Here is a 24,878-nt window from a genome sequence, read left to right on the forward strand (position 1 = left end):
TGTTCTTTTGCTCACCATGCCACCCCAGTTTAGACCCAGCCATATCCAAATCAGTCTTGACCCTGTGCCTCATGGGAACAGTCCAGACCGACCTGCCAAGCCAGGTCCTACCTGGACCGGAAACAAGCATTCTGGGACCGGTTTCTGGGTATTACCCTTCATTAGCCAGCTAGCTTAAATCCAGTGGCACAGTGAGAAAAGGACCCACGTCCAGGCATACCCATCCCACTTAGGGTGAAAAGTGCTATGAAAACAAATGATGGACAGAATGCTGAATAAAACATACATTCACCCCCAGTCAAGAGATCTGTGTTCAATCCATCATTCTTTTGCTCACCATGCCACCCCATTTTGGACCCAGCCATATGCAAATCAGTCTTGACCCTGTGTTTCATGGGAACAGTCCAGACCTAACTGCCAAGCCAGGTCCTCATCTCAAGGTGACCTCATCATGTCAGAGTGGCTGTTTGATTTTTATGCTCCGTCAACACACAATATAATGCATCTAGACATGGTGTAGTACAAAACAACATTTGCAACAACCGATCCTTCATTCAGAGGATGCTGTAGGCAGTTCAGAACCGAGGCTGACACAGCCTTAGGCTGTAACTTGTTATGGTGACAGTTGCAGACCACTTTTTGTGTTCACCTACAGTGAAGACCGAAGCAATAAACTACCATTGCTGATGTAACATTCTTAGTCGCTGACTATTTTTAACAGTTTGGTAGGGGGGTGTCAGCCAGCAATTAAATCCATTGGACGACTTCGGAAAATGCGACCAATGCGGACCTAGCCCTTTGACCGACCGCACAGAAGACCACTTATGCAGTCTAGATATAAGTCTTGTGTTTTTCAATACAGATCATTTACCTTAAGAAACTGCACTTCTACAGACTTCCCCATCTCTCTGCTGCTGTTCACATCCTTTGGGAGCTACAATGTGTCGCTGTGAGTAGGGACCCTGCCTTCACACCAGAGAAGCTGAAGATGCTAGCAGACCCATTCTTTCCCCTGTACAAGCAGCTATATGACACACCAGAGGAGCAGGTGAGAACAATTCATGCAGAATACATATTTTAAATGACAGCTAAACATGCACATAGGGCAGATTGATGAAATGAGATACACATCTGAATCTGTTGCTAAATGTTTAAAAGTTTGTTTGGAAATGGATAGTCCTCTGCCATATGTGTTTCAGTACTAGTTTCGACTTCATATCGCTGTTCTCATGTGACTAACAAACATTGTATGGTGTAATAGTCAGGCATGTACACATCAGTTTGACATAAAAATGCCTTTTTTTCTGTCTTATTTAAAGATGCATTTGCTTGTGGAGTCATAGCTAATCGAACTCAAATGGTGATTGCAAAATTGTATTTGCATATGTGGTTAAGGTGATGTATACAGTCAAAAGAACAACTCTACACACATGATGCAATATCAGCATTACACCAGTCATGTCATAAGCCCTCACATATCAAATCATAGTGCTCAACAATGTTAATTTCAGTTGTAGAAAGGAGACCATGTGTATGGGTTATAATGTCCATTCAGGCCATGCATAGATTATGTTAAACAATGTTTTATTGGCACATTGTAATCATTGGTAAATACCATGCTAGTTAGATGTATGTCTAGGGCCAAAATACTACTGTTCCCTTCCTCAGAAGACAAAGGTGTGCTGAGGTCAGCAGTTATGAGATTTCATACCAACTGTGTTGATCTCCCATCCATAGTGTAGTGAGATGTGTTGCAAAGTCACTTAGGGCAAGGTCAGCTTAGAGTGTGGTGTTACTAGGAAATGAAAATGTGTTATTAAATATATACATGTTGCATGTTTGGCAACAGTTGCAGTAATGAGTATTCTAGTCTGCTAACTTGGATATTGATTTATCTAGCTATTCATTACCTATGTGACAAAGTACCTAGATATGTACATCTTGCATGTGTACTAAGTGTCATCCTCACAGGTCAACGCCCATCAGAAGGCTTTCCTGTGGAAGGCCTTCGCCCGAAAGGTGCGTTCCCTTGGGGTTACACGTCAGCGCAGTGCCACTGCCAAAAACAGTTGGAAGGAAAAAGGGACAAGCACAATAATCATACGCTTAAATAGATCGTATGTCTTTCGTCCAGCCGGACAAGAATTTATTTTTATATAAGTTCAGTTGATTGTGATTCAAAACATTAAATGACAAGTGGGCACAGCCGTGACCCACAGAACACAAGACAAACCAACGAAAAACAGAATGGCCAAAGGCAGGGTATAAGATCGGTCTGCTGTTTGTAATCAATATGACAGACTTAAATATCCATTTTCACACCATTGATCATTACAATATTATAAAATCATATTGCATATGGTGCTTTTAGTGTCGACGACGTTTCAATGCTATTCACAACAATATAAAGCATCATCTTCAGGACAAGGGATAGTTCATTGTTGTCTTAAGCTTAATCACATATTTTGCCTATATCGCATTACTGTATCAACATTTACAAGGGAATAAAAAAGGGGGGAGAAAGATAATAAAAATAGAGATTAGTAAAACTAAACTGCTAAGCATCTGATTAGTGACTTCTGTGAGGGTGAATTGATGTGTGACACAAAGAAGAGGACATCCGCTTCAGGACTAGAGTCTAGTCACACAGTACTCATGTGGCTTGTGCCCGAGATGTCAGTGAAGGTTGAAGGCGCAGTGGTTTAAGGTGTTAAAACGGCAATATCAGTGGAGGTTGAAGGCGCAGTGGTTTAAGGTGAAAAAACGGCGATGGATGAAACTAATGGGGAGGAACCATTGGGATAAGGACAAATCATATTTGTTCAGGGGATGTGAATCACAAGGGGTGGTGGAGGGCGACGCGATGCACATGCGGTGAATTTTAAACCCGATAGTGCCGTGGAATCTAAATTGTGGCTTTAATTTCTCGAAGCAAGCATTAGTATTACGTTGCTGGTGTTGACCATAAATTATTTAGCGGTTTGGTACAGATTGCCCAAAGTAAAACAGTGTTGTTAAAACATTCCTTACATTTGAAGGATGAACAAGGTTCAACGGTAATGGCACGCTTGTAATACAGCCCAGTAGATCCGTAACGAGCGCTGACAGCCACTAAATCTGCGGTGACAGTCTATATTAAAACCGGCATTCAGATGTAATTTTAAAAAACAGGGGGGTGCTCAAAACGGCGCAGTGAAAAGTCATTTACTGTTAATAGGCCATGGGCCTTCCTTGAATGGTTTAATTCCTGATATAAATATATGTCAGTGCCGGATCGCACTGGAGGCTTTTGGTTAAGTAACAAATCCGCTAGGTGCCAGGTTGCACCTCCTAAAATACAAAGCATTCAATTATCAGATTAAGTCTCGAATTTTAACCAAAAGGGGCTAGTCACGAACATGGTCTGCCAGTGTTTCGGTTACTTACTTGAATAACGGCGGAAAGTCAGGGCACGGGGGCTCCTGCTGGCGCTGGATAGCGTGTGAGGTGAAGCAGAGTCTCCAAGTTACTTTATGTTTTTGGAGCCAAAAATGGTGGGTGATGGAAAGAGGCAAGGGACTAACAGCCTCGAGGTCCAGGGGCGGTGGCCATCTTGGAACGGCAAATTGTTGTGCTTGTGTAGCCTTCTACGGTGGCGGCCATCTTAGAACGTCAGAGAGGAGTGGGAAACAGTGATAATAACTAAGGTGCTGCCGGCGCGTGTGACAAAAAATGGTGAAATGGTGGTGTTAAAATGGCGCAAGTGACACAGATTATGCAATTTTCTGGCATGATTATGTACAACACATTGAGTCACATGTATCATTTAGATCCAGTTTCTGTATTGGAAGGAATATCACTGATTGTCTATTATAGCAAGGAGGTCCAGTCCTCAATACGATTGAGTCCATTCCTGTTGCTATTAGTCCTCAGAATCCAGTGCAGTTCCTCCTTGTTTAGTAACGTTGAGACATCAGCTCCCCTAGGTTGGAGTTTTATCATGGTTATGACAGTCCACGTAAGATCTCTCTCATTGTGTCCTTTTTCAGTATAGTGATCCACAAGCGGGGCGTTGGCTGCTTGCAGCGTATCTCACTCCGGTGTTGTCCAATCCTTAGTTTAATCTTCTGGCTTGTTTGACCTACATAGATGAGTTTACAGGGACATAGAATTGCATATACCAAATTGGACGAATTGCAGTTAGAAAAATATTTTCTTTGAAATTTAATGTCACCATATTCAAAGCATTTTCCTTCTATGGTTGAATCGCAGCAGACGCAGCTGCCACATTTGACATGCCCTGAGAGAGTTGGAAGGCCCCATGCATCATTGAGTGTGGCCTTTACTGGTTGTTGTGGGAGGGAAGCACGAACTAAGTGGTCTTTTATGTTCTTGGCCCTCTTAAAAGCAAACATTGGACGCTCAAGATAAAGCGGGCCAGCGTTTAGCACCGGCCAGTGTTTTAACACACTTTTTTTATGGCATTAGATGCTGGAGTGAATGTGGTAACACATATAAGCCTGTCTTGTGGTTGTTGGGATTTGGGTTCAAGGAGGGTTTCCCTGGGGCAGTACCATGCTCGTTTCAAAGACCTACGTACAAGTTTGCGTGGGTACCCTCTATTCCTGAGTTTTTTGCTCAGAACTTTTGCCTCTGTGAAGTCAATTCAATTCAATAATCTTTATTTCGTTGCAGTTGCATCATAAAAGATATATAAATAAAATTCATTAAAATACAATTATATAGTATTAAAAAAAACAAGTGGGGTATGGGGGGTCTACTTAGAATTACATTACATTATCAGTTCAGTTCATCCCGGTCTACATCATCTTATTTGAGTCATGGTATTAAGGTAAAAAAAAAAATCATCACACATTTTCAATAAATATAAAGTTAAAAATAATCAACATATTTACAAGCTAAAAAGACAAATTTATAACCACCATGGTATAATAATTAAAAATTACAATGAAATGGTAAAAAATAATACATGGTTGGTATGCCCAACCTTAAAGTTGGGTACTCGGTCATCCTTTGCTTATGGCATATGTAACGATCATGATAATATTAGTTTACGAGGGCTTCAACAAGTTATATGGTTAAAAATTAAGACCCATTTATAATCTAATAAAATTAGCAGCAAGAAGAAATCTGCTGATAACAAACACCATTACTTGACTGGTGTCTGTTTTTAAGATTCTGCCAGCCTCCTTATAGGAATTCGAACCAATAATGTGACATAGCGGCACTATCCACTTTTTCCTTGACTTCGCATAACTGGGGCAGAAAAATATTATATGTAAGACATCTTCCCTTGCATTGTTAGAGCATAAAGTGCAGAGATCACTGTTTGTCTTCACCCAACTTTTCTCAAGGGCTTTAGTTCTCAATATTCCATATCTGTATTTTATATACAAGGTTTTTGCTAATGGCGGCTGTACCTCATCCAAAAATGTTTCAAAATGTGCCGCATCTTTAACCATTAAAAAGTTTTCAGTTAAGGGGCCATGGATTTTTATGTATGCAGAATCATAACTTATATAGGACTAGAAAGACAATTTAATAATTTTTCTTGAACCCACACTCATAGATTCTGACTCGCTCCAAAAATGGGCAAGTCCTAGTTTAACTAACCAGGATCTTACATGCTTTAACCAGTAAATTTTGCTGCCACTATCTAGATCCATAACTTCTTTCAACCCATTTTTATATTCGTTCAGTTGGGGGGTTGTCCATAATCTGACCTACAGCAATAATGGTCTCAGCATTGCATGTTGGTCAGTACGTTTAATATTCAGATCCAAAAATAGTGGTATCAGCGGGGTGTTAGTGGGCACTTTTAGTAATCCCCTAAAAAACGTATTCTCAAGGGTTTCAAAGGTTTTCCTGCATACTGGTCCCCATAATTCTGCTCCATATAATACCGCTGACTGAACCTTATACCTAAAGATCTCTAAAGCTGGGGTAACTGCCTTGTTGAAACATTTGTTGTATCTTTTTAAAATCGGGAGGCAGTTTTGTTTGAACACTATTTTCGTTTTTTCCAGCTGCGGTCTCCATGCTAATAGTGAATCAATTAATACATCTAAATATGTAAAATTCTGCTCATGATCTAATTTGTGACCATTTAGTATTAGGTTTTTTCTAAAACTTTTGTGCGGGCTCAGTGCCATGTATTTTGTTTTTCTATGTTAATTTCTAACCCTTTAAGATTACAATATGACTGGAACCTTTCTAATAAATTCTGGAGACCCCGCGGTGTTTGTGAAATAAGGATGGTATCGTCTGCAAAAAGGAGGGACGGAACCCGTTCACCCCCCAATCTGGGTGAATCATTGTCACACTTCTCCATATAGGACGGGATATCATTACCAAAAAGGGAGAAGAGTGTAGGAGCCAGCACGCATCCCTGGCGTACTCCCCTTTTTATAGGGATAGATTGTGAAAGTTCCCCGTTTGGGCCCCACCTAACCTTAGCCTAATTCTCCTTATGCAGACCCTTCACCAAATTTAACAAATCCCCTGGGAGTCCCTGGCATTTCAAGGATTCCCATAGTAGATCTCGGGGGATAAGGTCAAATGCTGCTCGTAGGTCAAAAAATGCCACATACAAGTGGCCTTTGAGAATGATGACATATTTCCAATACAAGCAGCATAGCCTTAGTACCTGGTCTATGGTTCCTTTTTTTTCTCTGAAGCCCGCTTGGTATTTTGTTAAAACTGATTCTTGTTCCAACCATGCATTAATACGGTTTAATATATGCCTGGCATATATTTTTTGGGTTATATCAAAAAGGCTTATGGGGCGATAATTAGCTGGATCGCTTCTGTCCCCCTTTTTTCAAAAATTGTGATAATTTCTGCGCCATTCCATGTATCCTGGATTGGTTTACCATTACCAGCCACAACTGTGTTGCACAGATGGTTTAAATATGGTGCCCATACAGCCAAGTCATGCTTAGAGAGTTCACCTGGGATTTTGTCAAGTCCAGGGGCTTTCCTCTGTTTGACCGAGTTAATAGCTAGTTCTGTCTCGTGTAAGTTAAAAACTACCTGTGGGTGTACATCATCTACAGCAGGTAGAGCTCCTTCTTCCTGCACTACTCCCCCGGGCCCTTGTACCGCATAAAGGTTCGTAAAGTGGTTTATCCAAGTTGCCTCATCTACGAAGACCTCTCTCGAGCCTTTCTCCCTTTTATTTCCCTTAGCTACTATTTCCCAGAATAACTTCTGGTTCTTTGTCTTAGCCTCTGTCAACATACTGGTCCAGAGTAAGTATGGGCGGAAAATCCGTTCCGCTCGCGGATTTTGCGGATTTTCGGTAAATTTGCAATCCGCGAGATTCGCGAATTTCCCGCAAAATCCGCAAATCCGCGAGCAGCGGATTTTATGGCTTGCTCGCACTGTTCGTGTGAGTTCGCGGCTTCCCAGTTCAACTTCGCGCCCCGCGAATAAGCGCTAAATTGCAGAAATATGATCTTAGCAAAACTGAAACTACTTACCAGGTTCAAAAGTTCAAGCTCATCATTAGTAGCCATTTCCTGTAGTGCTTCCTGAGGGGCCCCTCCAGAGTTCAGTTGCCTACTTGCAACTATTATGTGACCCTGCTCTGACCCTCAGAATAGTTACACATATGCCACAAAGGTCCTGAATTACAGCTAAGGGAGACAAGCAGGAGCCAGTCTGGAAGTTCAAATCCAGTGCCACATTAATCAGCCCCTAATTCATTATTGTCAGTTGGGGCAGGGCAGGTGTTGTAACTAATTTTGCAACAATGAAAGCACTTAGCAAGTGCAAAAGATCACTAATCAGGAAGCACTAAGGAAGCAGGTGCCAGCTAAAAAAATATTCTGTGACACATTAATCAGCCCCAAATTAATTCAGGTCACTTGAGGCAGGGAAGATGTGCTTTGCTTTGCCACAATAATGTACACTGGACAACCAGAGGGTGCTGTGATGAAACAGAGGGTGGCATGGGTGGGCCAGAGGGTGGCATGAGTAGTCAGAGAGTGGCAGTGGTGACAGAGAGTGGCAGTGATGAAGAAGAGTGTCCCAAACAGGCTGGACACGTAGAAACAACAAGTTCGCAAAACTTGCGACCCGACAGGTAAGTTCGCGTTTGCAAAATTGTACAAAACCCTCGCGAACTGGCAGAAACCCGCGCCAACACACAAAAAAAAAATCCGCAAGAATTCGCGGATTTTGAGGATTGCGAGTTCGCAAATCCGCAAAATTCGCGAACGCGAGATTCGCAAAATTCGCCCATGCTTAGTCCAGAGTTCTTCGTCCCAGGAAGACTTTGCTTTTGCCAATACTTTGTTATATAGTTTCCTTTTTTCTTTTACTTCTAGAGCACTTATTGTTTTAAGTACGTCGATTAGTATGGATTTTGCGACACGGCATTCTTTACTAAACCAGGGTTTACCAGCAGGCACTGCATTCACTACACCAGTCCCTTTTTTTGGCTTATTTGTCTTAAGTTCTAATAGTTTGTTAAAAAAGGCTTTGTGCAGTTTAATAAATTCACCTGATTCGCATTCAACAGGGTTATATAAATCAAATGTTTTTGCAAGGGAACAATAAATATTAACCAATATCTCTTCTTTTCCCAAAATATATGCCCATTTCACAGACCGTCTATTATTACTAAGAATAATGTTGTCTATCATGGGTGGTTGTATTTGGCTTTGACCTCCCTCGCTAACTTCCGACACCTTTAGTAAAGGGGGCGGTGATCGCTATCAAATCTTTCCTTGACCTTCAATTCTTTTGTATATGGCCATAGATCAAATGAGACAATGACATAATCTATTTTACTTTCACATGTACGCCTCTTGAAGGTGGGTGCTTTCGGGCTATCAGATGACAGGCGCCCATTACATGCCCTCAGTCCTTGACTTGTGAGTAACCTTGTGATCTGAAGAGCTAGGGTGGTTCCAGCAGCCGCCCCATTACTAACTAAAGAAGGTATTCCATTAGCAACATCCTCTTCTTCATACAATTTATACAAGCCTACAATAGGTTCAAAATTACAATTCATGTCCCCACATATAATTACACTTGCTTCTTGACCCAAAGTGTCCATGAGAATTTCTAATTTATCAATGCATGATGACTCCTTATAGGATGGGCATGGTCTATTGTAGACATTAATAAGATATATCACTCTTTTATCGTCAGTGGTGATTTCCAAGCCAAGTAAATCAAGAGAGTCAATATTTAAATTTTTTATGCCAATGTTAATAGATACACTGACCCATATTAATAAACCACCTGAGGCCCGTCCTCTGGGTGATGGAACCGCGTCTATCTGATATGTTTTGTATCCAACTCTGTGTATTTGATTTGTAGCTCAAGCTTCCTGCAAAACGCAGATATCAAAGGTATTCATATAATTGTTCCATTCAGGGTCACTTGTTTTTGTACTCACTCCTGCTACATTCCATGAGACTACTTTAACTAAAATCAACCCTTCGTTTGTGCCATAACTACTCGATGGTGGAGGTGTAGTTGGGCTTCTAATTGCCCCTATTCGAGAACTGTCGTACCTACCCACTACTGGTAGGTCTGTACAGACTGTTCCTGTCTTTAAGACTGTGACCTCGTTTACTATACCTCCACTTGGGGGCTGATCTGTAGTGACAGTGATCCGCATCTGGTCAACTGCCTGATTTATACTAGGACGTACTACTCCATTAGTGTCCCTAATTCCTACCTCTTTTAAATTGGGTACTCTATGATATTCAGGTACCTGTTCTGCATTCTCTTGATGTGGTGACGGTGAGGGAAGAGGGGGAAGGGTATCTTGCAGTCAATCAACTGCGTCTAAGCAATTGAAGCGATTGTTGATGGAAATATAATCTAAATGTAGAGGCAGCATTAGCCATCCTCCACCTCGTGGCCCCCTACCATTTCGCTGCACCATTGTCCAACCATCTGCCCTAGATGAGAAGTGGCCTGGTGGGTAAAAATAGGTCAGTTGGAAAGGACGGATAGTGGTGCCTAAACTAGGGTACCTCCAGTTGCAGATATGTTTCACTACTCTAGGATTATCAAAGTTTATTATTATACAATCCCCATTTATATTTTTTGCCAAATGCCCCACCCAGGTTACTTGCCTGATGTTAAGGATTCTGCCCATCATATGCGGGGGTAGTGGTCTATTTACATCCAGCCATTGAACCACCCTGTTCCATAGGGTTGCAGAGGTTTCTACCTCATGTTTGCCCAGTTCCGGCACTCCAGCCAGAATAACCACAAATGGGCAAACCTCTGGGGGGAGATTAATGGTCTTTGTAGTGCTTTCTGTACTATGATTTTTACCATTACTATCCTGTGGTACACTATTTGTATTTGGCTTACTTATTTTAGGTTCCATTACATCCTTATCTTTGGCTGCCTCAGGAATCCCCTCAGTAATTTTCGGTACTGGTGGGTCTTTTGGTAGCACTGATGCCTCTACAGTTTTAGTGACCTTGGCCTTCGGTAGTGTATGAAGTGCTCTAGGGTTGACATTTTTTAGGGAGGATTCAGCGATTCCCTTGATGTCCCTCTCAATACGTTTTAGATAGGTCTCTACCTTACTCAACCTCTCCTCAAGATGACGTAATAAGAGTTTTAATGTGTCAAAAATAATATTGGACTCAGTATTCACAATCCCATCCTTTACCCCTGTAGTTAAGTGGCCCCCTGTTGGTTGTATCGTGTCCATATATAGTCTAATGCATCATGCTCCACATTTGTACTATCACTAATAACAGGTATTTCCACGATGCCACGATGCCACGATGCCAGGGCTTGTTGTGATATTTTTAGAACCCTTTTTTTTTTCCTTCCACCATGATTAATCGGTGGTCCCGATTTCACCTTGGGAATAGTCCCTGTGTTAGCTCCTTTCTGTTGTCTTGTGTTATGCACCTTGACAGCATTGGGAACAGTGGGCAATTTGTTTGGTGAAAGTAAGAGTGAGTCTGAAACAGTAGAGGAGCTCCCATCTGTAACATGCTGTGTATCACTATTAATTTCCTGCAATGGGATAATTTCTAAGATTGGTGAAACATTCACTCCCCCAATAGGTACAATGCTGCCCAAGGAAACAGGAGTTTGTGCATTAGCTATTTGGCCTAACGAAGATCGTCTTGCAATGGCCAGTTCCTGGGAAACCCGCCTCTCCATGATGACAATACTTTCATCAACAACAGAGTTCATCTTTGTTAATGAATTGGTCCATTGCTCTTGTGAATGCAACAGTGTCAGTGTTCCCTTTAACCTCCTTTGGTGGCATTGTTCATAGGCCAGTCAGAAATGGGATTTAAAATATGTAAAAAGAAATTAAATCCACAGTACTCACAAAATGAAGATTTTTGGGATGTTAGTGGGGTGGCCCGTCCCGGCCTCTGCCGGTCTTGAACGGGCTTAAACAGGCCCGCCCTTGGCCTGGGCTTCGCCCGGCGTCTCGCGAAGCGGGCCTCTGCGCCGGCTTCATGCACCTCCTGGTGCAGGCGCGTCGTCAGTTGTGGTCCCGGGGCGGCGGCACGAAGATTGGTGCAGCTGACTCTGGGCCGTTGGCGGCGTGGGTTCTGCTTTCTATGTGGCCCCCAGTGACTCTTGGCGGTGGTGGCGTCCCAAATGCTAGTTCCGGTAGGTTGCTCCCTTTTGCTCTGTGAAGTAATCTTCCTTGAAATAACAGTTTCTCCTGATGCGTAGAAAGTGTGAGAACGGGAGAGAGTCACGTAAGGCGCAAGGGAGATGGCTGGCATAGTTAAGCAGGGTGTTTCTCTCTGTGGGTTTACGGTGTAGATTTGTTAAAAGGCGGCCCTCAATGTGTTTTATTTCTAGGTCTAGGAATGGTAGTGAGTCTTTGCTGGTGGCTAGTGTGTATTTCAATCCTGCACTGTTGTTATTCGAGCCAGTGGTGGAACTGTGTTAGGCTGTCTGGGGGTCCTGACCACAGTAGAAAGATGTCATCAATGTATCGTTTCCACATGGCTATGCCACTGTGGAAAGGGTTTGATACATCGAAGATGCAGGATGTCTCAAGATGGTCCTTATACAGAATGGCCAGATTGGGAGCAAAAATCGCTCCCAATGAAGTTCCCCGTACCTGGCCGTAGAACTGACCCTCAAACAGAAAAAAGTTTTTTGTTAGGCAGATCTCTAACAATTGGAGGATAAATACTGATGGGACATTATGTGGTTGGGGGCGTGTCTCAAGAACTTTTTCGATGACACGTAATGATTCATACTGAGAAATGTTTGTATAGAGTGATTCCACATCCAGCGTACACCTGGTGCTGGATGTGGGATCAAACGGGAGGTCCTCTATGATGGTGATCATGTCCATTGTGTCTTTTATGTAGCATGTGGTTGTGGCTACAAATGGTTTTATAAAGAAATTGATGTAATGTCCAAGAGGTTCAAGTACCGAGCCACACCCTGAGACAATGGGGCGACCAGGGGGAGGTTCAGAGTTTTTATATATTTTGGGTAGACAGTAAATTACCGGTATACGTGGTGACTTTGTGTTCAGAAAATCAAATTCCTTTTTGGATAGAAAATCAGAATCCAACGCTTCTGTAGTTACTTGTACTATTAGTTTCTGGATTTCAGTGGTAGGGTTGCATGATAATTTGCAATAATGTTCAGTATTGCCTAGTTGTCGTAGTATCTCGCTTTTGTAATGGTCAAGTTCTTGAATGACTATCCCTCCCCCTTTAACAGCTGGTTTTATAACCAGGGATTGGTTGTTCTTGAGGGAGGAAATGACCTTTCTCTCCTCAATCGTGATATTGTAGGGGATGAAACTCCTCTTGTTTTCTAATGCTGTAAGGTCATTTAGGACTAGTTTTTTAAAGGTAGGGATTTCAGTTGGTATCATCCCAGCAGTAGGGGAGAATTTGGACGGTGGCTTGAATGGGGTATTGTAATGCTTTGGTGGACTGGGGTTTAACAAGAAAAAGTGTGTAGCCTTATTTTCCGGAAGAATCTTAATAGTTCGGTTTGGGCATCTAGGAAATTAGGGCGTATAGTGGGGATGAATGATAACCCTTTACTGAGAAGAGACATTTCATTATCTGATAAGTTATGTCTGGTACTGCCCCAGGGAAACCCTCCTTGAACCCAAATCCAAACAACCACAAGACAGGCTTATATGTGTTACCACATTCACTCCAGCATCTAATGCCATCAAAAAAGTGTGTTAAAACACTGGCCGGTGCTAAATGCTGGCCCGCTTAATATTGAGCGTCCAATGTTAGCTTTTAAGAGGGCCAAGAACATAAAAGACCACTTAGTTTGTGCTTCCCTCCCACAACAACCAGTAAAGGCCATACTCAATGATGCATGGGACCTTCCAACTCTCTCAGGGCATGCCAAATGTGGCAGCTGCGTCTGCTGCGATTCAACCATAGAAGGAAAATGCTTTGAATATGGTGACATTAAATTTCAAAGAAAATATTTTTCTAACTGCAATTCGTCCAATGTGGTATATACAATTCTATGTCCCTGTAAACTCATCTATGTAGGTCAAACAAGCCTGAAGATCAAACTAAGGATTGGACCGGAGTCGGATACGCTGCAGGACAGCCAACGCCCCGCTTGTGGATCACTATACTGAAAAAGGACACCATGAGAGAGATCTTACGTGGACTGTCATAACCATGATAAAACCCCCACCTAGGGGAGCTGATGTCTCAACGTTACTAAACAAGGAGGAACTGCACTGGATTCTGAGGACTAATAGCATCAGGAATGGACTCAATCGTATTGAGGACTGGACCTCCTTGCTATAATTCCTTCCAATACAGAAACTGGATCTAAATGATACATGTGACTCAATGTGTTGTACATAATCATGCTAGAAATTTGCATAATCTGTGTCACTTGCTCCGTTTTAACACCACCATATCACCTTTTTTTGTCACACGCGCCAGCAGCACCTTAGTTATTATCACTGTTTCCCACTCCTCTCTGACGTTCTAAGATGGCCACCACCGTAGAAGGCTACACAAGCACAACAATTTGCCGGTCCAAGATGGCCACCGCCCCTGGACCTCAAGGCTGTTAGTCCCTTGCCTCTTTCCATCACCCACCATTTTTGGCTCCAAAACATAAAGTAACTTGGAGACTCTGCTTCACCTCACACGCTATCCAGCGCCAGAAGGAGCCCCCGTGCCCTGACTTACCGCCGTTATTCAAGTAAGTAACCGAAACACTGGCAGACCATGTTCGTGACCAGCCCCTTTTATCTAAAATTCGAGACTTAATCTGATAATTGAATGCTTTGTATTTTAGGAGGTGCAACCTGGCACCTAGCGGATTTGTTACTTAACCAAAAGCCTCCAGTGCGATCCGGCACTGACATATATTGATATCAGGAATTAAACCATTCAAGGAAGGCCCATTGCCTTTTAACGGTAAATGACTTTTCACTGCGCCGTTTTGAGCACCCCCCTGTTTTTTAAAATCATATCTAAATGCCGGTTTTAATATAGACTGTTTGTCACCGCAGATTTACTGGCTGTCAGCACTCGTTACGGATCTACTGGGCCGTATTACAAGCGTGCCATTACCTTTGAACCTTGTTCATCCTTCAAGCGTAAGGAATGTTTTAACAACACTGTTTTACTTTGGGCAAATCTGTGCCGAACCGCTAAATAATTTATGGTCAACACCAGCAACGTAATACTAATGCTTGCTTCGAGAAATTAAAGCCACAATTTAGATTCCACTGCACTATCGGGTTTAAAATTCACCGCATGTGCATCGCATCGCCCGCCACCACCCCTTGTGATTCACCTCCCCTGAACAAATATGATACGTCCTTATCCTAATGGTTCCTCCCCATTAGTTTCCTCCATCGCCGTTTTTTCACCTTAAACCACTGCGCCTTCAACCTCCACTGACATTGCCGTTTTAACACCTTAAACCACTGCGCCTTCAACCTTCACTGACATCTCGGGCACAAGCCACATGAGTACTGTGTGACTAGACTCTAGTCCTGAAGCGGATGTCCTTTTCTTTGTGTCACACATCAATTCACCCTCACAGAAGTCACCAATCAGATGCCTAGCAGTTTAGTTTTACTAATCTCTATTTTTTGTATCTTTCTCCCCCCTTTTTTATTCCCTTGTAAATGTTGATACAGTAATGCGATATAGGCAAAATATGTGATTAAGCTTAAGACAACAATGAACTATCCCTTGTCCTGAAGATGATGCTTTATATTGTTGTGAATAGCATCAAAACGTCGCCGACAGTAAAAGCACCATATGCAATATGATTTTATAATATTGTAATGATCAATGGTGTGAAAATGGATATTTAAGTCTGTCATATTGATTACAAACAAACAGACACATCTTATACCCTGCCTTTGGCCATTCTGTTTTTTGTTGGTTTGTCTTGTGTTCTGTGGGTCACGGCTGTGCCCACTTGTCATTTAATGATTTGAATCACAATCAACTGAACTTATATAAAAATAAATTCTTGTCCGGCTGGACGAAAGACATACGATCTATTTAAGCATATGATTATTGTGCTTGTCCATTTTTCCTTCCAAAATAGGGACCACTGTTCTCTAAAACCTGTTACTGCCCAAGGTCCCTATGGCATACCTTCTGGGTTTCCCTTGTTTTGTATAATAGTACTTCCAAAAACAGTGGCACAACCTGAGAGGCTGGGCCAAGAAGATCGCCAAAGTCCAGCTGGGCTTGGAACCTCCAGACAGTAGGGTTGTGCAGCACACCCAGACACCCTTAAGGGATTGACTCCTGGCAGTAGCCTATCCCATCCTCGATGGTCAGCTGAGAGGCACACAGCAGCAAGGAGGGGGTGAGTATGTGCATTGATGAACTTCGTACCATACCATGCATGTTCAAGTATTGCAGCCAGTGTTATGACTTTTATGTTTTGAGACAAACATGTACAGCAATATTTGCTGGTGCATAGTTTGTTATATTCCATATAGGTACTCTATATATGTGCAGGTTATATTGCAACCTTTCACCTATATTCTTCATGCCATTACATACATAACAGTTCTTAGGGACTGACATTTTACCTAGAAACAACATGGCATTCAGAACGCAGGTTTTTCCTTAGTTCAAATCTCATACATTATACATTATGCATGACATTTCTTGGAAGCACAGCAGGACTACCATCTCCTGTATAATATCTTTGTAAAAAGTTCAGGCCTGAAGTCATTCTTTAGGCTGACACAGTAACACACCAAGGTGGGACCCCTGGGAAGACCTATGGGTTTATATACATCACATCTGTTGACCCACTGAGCAGAGACGATGAGGTTCCTGAATGCAGACGCTCCAGCTCGCAGTGCTCTAACATCCCTCACGGGGTATCCAACTTGAGACCAGGAGAGGGTCCCATATTCTCTCATTCTCAGGTAATGGGGTTCAAAAGATCCTAGAGGGAATCTTGGCATAACATCTACACAGATGCTAGGTAAATTTTGGTACATCTAGTTAGGGAGGCATCGTAGGATACTCACTGTTAATCATGTATTTTGTATGCTTGTATATATTCATGATTACTGGAAAATGGTAGAACTGTACCATCCTTTTACTTTCAAAGTACTTCTAATCATATATCTCTGCTATTGTCTAATGGTTGTTGCAGCTCATCTATTCCTCACTAGAATAACAACTGTCCAATATATTCTTATTGACAAATGCCCAGTATGTTTATTCTGTGCATCTCTGAGACAAACTAAGTGAGCATGAGTGACTGAGCAAAAGGTAGTTTATTGTTTCCACGATTCTAAGGGATCAGGGTTGTCATGTTCTGAGGTTGACAAAAACGCTTTTCTCCCCAATAACTGGAGATTCTAGTGGCACTGTGAGCTAGCTGATACAGACAGGCTAAAATATCCGGTGGGTGTGCACGGAATCAGTCTGGCAGCAATCCCACAATTTATGTTATCCAAACACGCCGATCCTGTATAGGTTATATAGGAACTACACAACATAGCGCCGCCAACGTTGGTTGGGTACTTATTTAACAGTATAATCTGAGTGCTGCAGTTGTACTATTCTCAGAAACCACTACTCACAAAACCAGAGACATCTGGAGTGGGTGGGCACAATCTCCGCCACAGCTGAGTAGGCAAAAAATCCTATTTATCGGCCGTTGGTTAATCAAGCCTGAAGGACACGTTGTTCCTAAATTGTGCACAAAAACCTTATCTTAGTTCCTTTGGAAAAACCTCTACTTTACTAAATGACTGAGACCAGAGATAACGTAGTACAAGCAAGATCTACACTTCTCAGCCGGAGAAGAAGATGCAGATGCAATACACATTGCAGAAATATTCAGAAACACAGTCACCCTGAAACTGCTAGACCATGGTTTAACACCTAGGGGTGGCATAGTAGCTTTCATGATTGAGGCACACAAATTATACAGAACAGAGAAATTTTATTTGTTTGTTACATTCCCAGCAGCAAATGGCAGAGCACAAACATTTCACTACTACACAGAGAAGCTGCACCAGTTGAATATTGTCCATTTGAGGACATTGAGGTTCCGCTCACGTACCAGGAACACTTATACTGATTTAAAGGCGCCCTACCCCACATAAGAAGAAGAGTGATACTCGGCCCGCTCGAAAGAGAAGGGGCAACATGGCCAATATTAGAGGCCTACATACTACATCCTGACATTGAAACAATGCCAGTAGAAGACTTACTCACACAACACAATGAAGTGATAAAAATATATAGAAACTTGGCGCAATTTGTCATGAGGACACTTACAGTCCAACCAGCAATAGTTGCAACAAATGGAACTCAAGCTCAGGTAACAGCAACTAAAATCACACCACAAGCATTACACGCAGTGATGGGCAAAATGCCCACAAAACTTGAACACATGCCATTCAGGGTAGCTGAGAAAATAACGCAGCTAGAGGCAGTATTCCCCAATACTACCCTGTATGAAAAACACAGAATGCTAACAATCTGCTTGCCCATCAGGATAACACCACTAGTAGAGGATTGTACCACCTGGGTGCAGTCTTTGCTGGAATTTATACCAGAACACATGGTATTTTATCATTAGCAGTGATACCAGATGTATTGAGACAAATACAAAACGAGTACGGAGCAGAACCTGCTCTTTAGGTAGGGATGAAGTTACTAGGTAACTATGCCCAGGTTGCAGTCATAATATTAGCTAACATTAAAGGGGAAGCAGCTTCAGTGGCTATCCACCAACGCCTAGGGAGTTGAGTCCATTAGAACAGGAACACAAACTACCTAAAATAATTGAAACTGCGTATGCAGAATTAGGCAGAGACAGTTTGGTTGGGAAAGCTTTAAAGCCACAACTAATGGGCAGTCCTGAAAAGGACACTTCCAAGCAGACACCTGCTTCAACTAAAAAGAAGTGGGACAATACTAAACAGCAAAACTTTAAAGGAAACAGATCTTAATCTCGAGGTAGATCTCCTCCACATGAGCCCGCCGAAAAAAGGTATAACCTTAGGAACAGGGATAATATTAGGACACCTGACCGGTATCAGGATACTGATATACATTCCTCTCATTCCTTTCAGGATTCATCAAAAAACTCAGTGAGGGAAGGACGGTGAGACAGACAAGAAGAGCTTACAAAGTCCAGAGACAAGCAGCACGCTCAAGATTACTCTTCTAAAGAAGAAGAGAAACTAAAGCAAAAGCCACTGTTCAAAAAGAAGACTGTTGCAGGTCTAAAGATCAGACATGCCCAGAATTCTGAGGACTCGACTACTTAATGAGGAATGGACTCTGACAATGCTTGACATTACGGCAGAAGTAACAATAGCTCACCAGAACCCTGTGGAATTTCTGATGATAGCGGACTGGAGTGAATATTTCACGGTAGAAACACCAGAAACTAGGGTAAGTGTCCCACATAAAGTATATGAAATAATGCCCCAGATAGAGGGGTGCAAATGTAGAACCGTGAGAGGTCTCTTTTGGGAGAACCTGATGTTTGCCTATGACATTTTGTTAGCTGAACAAGATTGGCCACCAGCATTCGTCATGAATTGCCCTAAAGGGGAAACGGTAATTCTATTGGCATTCTCAGACCATATTCCCAGGCACTTACAACACACATGTGCGCAGGAGTGGGTGGTAGCCCAGGCTCCAGCATTATACAAGAACCATGTTAGATGGGATGAGGATTCAACCCACCACATAATTCCTTTAAAAAATACTCCAATTGCACGGAGGCAGTATCAAATGAAGCAAACAGCTAAAAAACAGGTCAGGGAGATCTTAGATCAACTTGAATACCAAGGACTGATAGAAAATTGCACCTTATCATTGAACAATCCTTTGTTTCCGGTCATGAAACATGACAATTCATATTGTTTAGTTTTAGATTATAGACATCAGAACACTTGCACTATGACATCTGCAGTCCAAAATGCACACAGCATCCCATTAATTGAAAAACATTGTGCAAAAAAAATACAAAACAACACTTGATATCTCAAATGGATTTTTTTTAATTGAAAGGGACGCGGAAGTGAAGCTTTGCCGGCCGCACAGAGCCTTTGGTTGTATAGCACAACTCTCTATGTGCTCCAGTTCTTGATTTTACAAATCTTGAATCGTGTGATTTATTTGTCATCATTGATATTTTGAGATTTGAACTACAATTGGACTTCAAGGTTCATCTTATTTTCGGGTCAATATCTTGTCGGACAATATTCGATCAGAATTCACACCGAAATGCGTTGGCTGTGTTGCACAATTTCCTTGAGTAATCCAAGTGATGAATAAAAGGATTTACCACAACACTAAGAATAATTACTTCTGACATCATGATTTTCCCTGGACCATGGACTAACCCAAGGATTGTGTTCAGATGTCTCTGTACATGTGCCTCTCTTATTGTGTGTTTAGATCTTAAATCAACTTGAATACCAAGGGGTGATTGAAAATTGCACCTCATCAATGAACAATCCTTTGTTTCCAGTATGAAACCTGACAATTCATATTGTTTAGTTTTTGATTATAGACATCTGAACACTTGCACCAAGACATTTGCAGTCCAAAATGCACACAGTGCTGCATTAATGAAGAACACTGTGCGGAAAAAATATAAAAGAACACTTGATATCTCAAATGGATTTTTTTGCCAAAATATAGCATCAGAAAGCAGGTATCTAACAGCATTCTCAGCGCTATGGTCACAGCAGCAATTTTGTTGACTCCCCCAAAGGTAGTGAACAGTCCAGGGTTGTTTTCGGCCAGAGTGACTGAGTTACTTCAAAATTGGGATGAGGAGGCATTGTCCTATGAGGATGATATTTATCTAAAGGACGGTGACTTAGAGGAACACTTGAACACCATAATTTTGGGATTTGCATCTGGGAGCTACAAATTCAACTTACAAAAACAAAACTTTGCCCACCTCAGTGTCCTGTTTCTAGGATATAAGCTTTCAAGTGAAGAGAAAAGCCTGGCAGCCAATTTCCTAGAAAAATGCACGCTGCTCCAACCTCTGAAATGATTGAAATAGTTACAATTAATCCTAGGGTTCCTACATCTTGGTACAACATACATTTTGGATTACACAGAAAGAGTAAAATCTTTCTACAATTTAATAAAACCTGATTTTTCAGTAAGACAATGGACCCAGGAACACCAGATACACTTTGTTCCTTATAAGCTGACATGATAGGCTCCAAACACTTACAGACAAGCATAAATGTACGCAACCTGGTGATCTGTATAATTGCAGGTCAATATGGGTACACCTATCTGACATATAATGAAGGTGAAACGCTACCAATTGCATACAAATCACATTTATAAACAAACACTGAGAGGCGTTTTGCATCTACAGAAAAGATTCTGGTAGCAGTACAGAATGGTGTAGTGAGAGAAAAAGCACTGGCTCAAGAGAAACACATAATAGTAGTAACTCCAGTTCCAGCATTAGAGGCTGCAACAAAGGCAAGCATTCCAAACGCTAAAGCCTTACATTTGAGATGGATGCAATGGGCTAATTCTCTCACTGCAACAGATGTAGAATATCTAAAGACACACGCATCCTTGTAATACAAACAAGAATATCCTCAACCAAATGAAATAATTCCTCTAGATCCATATGAATATATAATTTACACTGACAGATCTGCTCAACCGGCCATAGAAAGTAAGCAGTAATATAGGGCGGCATGTGCAATCGTTAAATGTTGCATGCGGGATGGAAGTTCCTTCTAAGTTGCACAATAACGCAATCTCCAGAAGACTGCATGGCACAGCAGGCAGAGCTCATAGCCTTGATACTGGCGCTGGTAAATACGGAACGAGAATTCCCCACACTAATTGTGTGCGATTCCTTTTACTGTGTGCAGTCATATAAGGAATACTTGCAACACTGGGTTCAAAACGGGTTCAAAGATGCAAAAGGTGGCACAATTAAGCATAAAATGGTATGGAACAGGTAGTAGAGCTCACGTGATACATACACTGAGTCATCAGCGTGATGGCGTTCACGTTGAAGGGAATTCATTGGCTGATGAGGCTGCAAAGGGGGCTGGACACACAGCTTATGTAACTGCAATCACTCGCTCTAAAATGAGAATAGTCTGTGAGATTACGATGGCTGTCATTGCTTCACGGAAAAACAGCAAAGCAGTACCAAAAAAATGTCCAATCAAGTACTCCTACAAGTTAGATGCCAATAGCATTCCACTTGGTCAGATTCCTGGAGTTGGGGGCAGAGTGATTCCAAATATGGTTTGTAGGTCAGTTTTAATTCTAGCAGCACATGAAGGGATAGGTTCTGCACATACAGGAGTTACGGCAACTGTTTCTTTATTGAAACAACGCTATTGGTGGTCTGGATTAACAAAGCAGACTAAAGACTAAGGGGCCTATTACGATGTCCGGCGGCCACCGCATCGGATCACTGGACCAACCGCCCATGTCGCGGCGGTCCTGCCATACACATTAGGATGCACCCGCCACACTGGCAGGCACTTGCTGCATTTTAACCATTGCGGCCGGCGGTGCTGTAAGCAGCACCCGCCGCAATGTCAAAAATGCATGTTGTGCATTTGCATGCATGCGCTGCTTGCCACCTTGTGCATGCAAATGCTGGGCGGTACCATAGATACCCACCATGGGCACCCCCATCCCCAAACACCCTGGGGGCTCGCTACGGGCCCCCAACAGCAAAAACCAAGAGCCTAAGGCGAGTGACCGCCAGCATCATAATATGGATGGCGGTGTCTTGCAGACACAGCCACCACCATGGTATGGCCTTTTTACACCCGATCAACGAGTCGACCGGCGGAAAAGCAGCGGACGGTCTTTCCGTCCGCCACGGACCCCCCAGCCATCCTAATGTGGCAGGGGGTCATTCATGGCAGGATGGTGGTCGGATCGCCCCTGCCGGACCAGCGGGGGTTATCCGCGCGCCATCCTAATGGGCCCCTATGTCCTAGTAACAAACCACACTAGGTGGTCGATACTGGGTAGTAGGCCACACTACAATTCAAGAAGTACAAACGGAAAGACTCATCATGTTTGAAGAGTTACCTGCACGGAATGATGGACTATGCAATAATGCTATGGAACTCGTTCCACTTGAACTTGAAGTTCAAATTTAGAATCATAATGAAAGACAAATTTCAATTTGACCAAATACAAATGTTTACATCAACATGCCTCAACAAGAGCAAACTACGATTTCCACTAATACTGATGCAATACGAGCAATTGATTGAAGTGCTTCTGGCTACTTCATAAACTTTGATAGGTTTTCTTTGGATCCTAGTGAACGTGGAACAATGCCAACCCAACAATCATGCAAGCAGCAAGTTAAAGACTTTCTGAACTTTCTTAAAAAGACCTACCTGGTGTCACCTTGGGTAGAACCATGGGTAATAACCGGGATAGGCTTAGTAATAGTTTTTAGCATGCTTGTTAATGGAACGTACCTTCGACAAAACTCTGCAGCCCAAAAGGTGAATTTCATTTGAAAACCACATCAATCATCTCAGAAATGGTAAACCGTATCTTTAACATGTCTGATACGTCAGGCATAGTCCACCTATTTAAGAACATAGGTTCTGGATGTTTGGGCACCTTGCAGACGGTACTGGAGTTATACCAAACTTTATACACTCCGGAATTGGAAGCATCTTTCTAATAGTAGGTATCCTGATTGTTTTCTATCTGCTATGCAATGGACATTCCAGTCACCAAGGATATGGAAGAAGCACTCCTGGAGCGTAAATATCGTGAACGCATGGTACAACATCTAGGCACGCCTCGCCTAAGAGAACTAGGTGCATCTTGGTTCTTGTCATTTCAACCAGTCTGGATGGACTGCATCTTACCTGTCCTCTGATGCCTGTTTTGCGGACAAGAATGCGTATTAGACTTCTGTTTGACACTTCCATCATGTGCGCAACCGGCCGTGAATCCTTTACTGGACCCGATAATGGCCCATGTTCTGCAGTGTCTTCAGCGTAATCCAATGTTGATGGCGGCATTCCTTGAGCCACCACAGGTTGTAACTGCATCTGTTGGTATTGATACCGGCTCCTCCACTGACACCCAGGCTTTGGACGACACACAGGCTGCCCCAGCACAGGCTGCGGACAGCGTAAACCATTATCTGTGCTCAATTGACGTACTCTGCGAGGTGCTACAGGGGCCGTCTACTGCAGAAAATGATGCCTCTACCAGGCAGGACACAAACAATTGGCTCATTTGCTCGTCGTGTGCTGGAAGAAATTCACACTTTAAAAAAAAAAGCTCAAATTGGGAACTCAAAAACAAAATTGACATTCCTTTCATTTTGTGGGCATACATGGTTTCTAATGCTTATAGTGGTTCGGAATATAACTACGGACACTTTAGAGCTATGTCTTGCAAACATTTTCTTTTGACATTTTTACGTTTTTTAGAAATTCTTTAGAAGTTTTAAACATTTTTAGCAAAAACAAATGTTTTATGAACTTTGAGCATACCTATATCTAGTTAGGCTAGTAGTATGGTAATAAATTACATATGTTCTTCAGTCAGAAGAGGAGTGGGTGTTATATTCCATATAGGTACCCTATATAGCCGCAGGTTATATTGCAACCTTTCATCTATATTCTTCCCTACATTACATACATAACAGCTCTTAGGGACTGACCTTTTACCTAGATGTGACACTGCATTCAGAGCGCCAGTTTCTTGGAAGCACAGCTGGACTACCATCTCCTGTATAATATCTCTGTATAAAGTTCAGGCCCAACGTCATGCTTTAGGCCGACCCAGTAACACAGCAAGGTAGGACTCCTGGGGAGACCTATGGGTATATATACATCACATCTTGCTTAGAAGTACAGAGGAGACCAAGACTTCCCGGATGACACACAGACCAGAGACGCTGAGGTTCCTGCATGCAGACGCTATAGCTTGCAGTGGTCTAACATCCCTCACGGGGTGTCCAACTTGGGACCAGGACGGGGTCCCATATTCTCTCATTCTCAGGTAATGGGGTTGACTAGAATGATCCTAGAGGGATTTTGGCATAACACCTACACAGATGCTAGGTAGATATAGGTACATCTAGGGAGGGAGGCATCATAGGAGTACACACTTTTTCTGAGGGATCAGGGTTGTCATGTTCTGAGGTTTCCAAAATCTATTGTCTCCCCGATAAGCGGAGATTCTATTGACACTGTGAACTAGCTGATACAGACAGGCTAACATATCCAGTGGGGGTGCACAGAATTAGTCTGCCAGCAATCCCACAATTTATATTATCCAAATGTGCACATCCTGTATAGCTTATGGGAAGTACACGACAGGTTAGGTCCCTTGAATCGGGGACATGTAAGACTAAAATAGGTTGGGTATTACCACTAGTTCTATTCC

This window comes from Lissotriton vulgaris, chromosome 9 (assembly GCF_964263255.1).
Source record: "Lissotriton vulgaris chromosome 9, aLisVul1.2, whole genome shotgun sequence".
Classification (NCBI taxonomy): Eukaryota; Metazoa; Chordata; class Amphibia; order Caudata; family Salamandridae; genus Lissotriton; species Lissotriton vulgaris.